Source organism: Budorcas taxicolor, chromosome 1 (assembly GCF_023091745.1).
Source record: "Budorcas taxicolor isolate Tak-1 chromosome 1, Takin1.1, whole genome shotgun sequence".
Lineage (NCBI taxonomy): Eukaryota > Metazoa > Chordata > Mammalia > Artiodactyla > Bovidae > Budorcas > Budorcas taxicolor.
This window is the reverse complement of record NC_068910.1, coordinates 148,783,398-148,784,977: the sequence shown is the minus strand read 5'-3', so window position 1 is coordinate 148,784,977 and position 1,580 is coordinate 148,783,398. Positions and strand designations below refer to the sequence as shown.

At 41.6% G+C, this 1,580-nt stretch overlaps 1 non-coding gene across 1 annotated transcript; it reads right to left on the bottom strand.

Moving 5' to 3' along the window:
* Positions 1–219: 219 nt before the first annotated feature.
* On the bottom strand, positions 220–291 carry TRNAY-GUA (transfer RNA tyrosine (anticodon GUA)). The gene has a single exon. It is a non-coding gene; the product is annotated as a tRNA-Tyr (tRNA).
* Between the last annotated feature and the right edge of the window lie 1,289 nt (positions 292–1,580).

Here is a 1,580-nt window from a genome sequence, read left to right as displayed (position 1 = left end):
ATGAATGATCTACTCCATCTTGTAAGTAAATATCTTGGATTAAAGATAATTTTCAATAGCAGTTTTGATGACTAACCTGTAATGCTGATGTAAGTAAGTAAGTGTTAGTCGCTCAGTCGTGCCCGACTCTTTGCGACCCCATGGACTGCAGCCCTCTGTCCATGAGATTTTCCAGGCAAGGATATTGGAGTGGGTTGCCATTTCCTTCTCCAGGGGATCTTCCCAAGCCAGGAATCGAACCCGGGTCTCCTGCATTACAGGCAGATTCTTTACCAACTGAGCTACAAGGGAAGGATCCTAACTGTATTCATGTCTCTCACTCTTGATCTATCATTCAGGACTTCAGAAAGCATCCCGTTATCTTTTATAACATCTTTTATAATTATATGTTGATTTCTGTGCTCATTACTTTATTCTTTCTCATAAACTTTAAGACCCATAAGGACCAGGACCAAGTCAACTTTTTTTCAGTATGACATACCTAGCAGATGCCTCACGTACTTAAGAGAGAGTCTGGCATGTGAAAGGCATTCATTAAATGTTTCTTAATGAATATATTCATAGCATTCAGAACAAATGAGAGACAAAGAAGCTCAGCCCCTACTCAGTTCAGTGCAGTTCAGTCGCTCAGTTGTGTCTGACTCTTTGCGACCCCATGAATCACAGCACGCCAGGCCTCCCTGTCCATCACCATCTCCCGGAGTTCACTCAGACTCACGTCCATTGAGTCAGTGATGCCATCCAGCCATCTCATCCTCTGTCGTCCCCTTCTCCTCCTGCCCCCAGTCCCTCCCAGCATCAGAGTCTTTTCCAATGAGTCAACTCTTCGCATGAGGTGGCCAAAGTACTGGAATTTCAGCTTTAGCATCATTCCTTCCAAAGAAATCCCAGGGCTGATCTGCTTCAGAATGGACTGGTTGGATCTCCTTGCAGTCCAAGGCACTCTCAAGAGTCTTCTCCAACACCACAGTTCAAAAGCATCAATTCTTCGGCACTCAGCCTTCTTCACAGTCCAACTCTCACATCCATACATGACCACAGGAAAAACCATAACCTTGACTAGACGGACCTTAGTCAGCAAAGTAATGTCTCTGCTTTTGAATATACTATCTAGGTTGGTCATAACTTTTCTTCCAAGAAGTAAGCATCTTTTAATTTCATGGCTGCAGTCACCATCTGCAGTGATTTTGGAGCCCCCAAAAATAAAGTCTGACACTGTTTCCCCATCTACCTAACTAAAAATTTATACTACACCAGAAAATGATCATCAATTCAAGCTTTGTTTCAAAACCATGAGACAAAATGACTGCACCATCAATTCAGTAATGAAGAAAGGAAAAAAATATATTCCTTTAATGTACATTAGAATAAAAATACTGAGACACTTTGAATTGCCACAGCAAGAGAAAGCACTGGAGACAACAGAGATATCATATTTTAGCAAAGCTCTAATCCATCCTTTGACTGAAACTTAGTCCTTCAAAAAGGTACTGGTCTTAATGAGTAGGCCAATCTATTTATAAGATTTGTGTGGCAACCAAGCAATCAGTGACAACACAACTCTAATTTGGTAAGCTGAC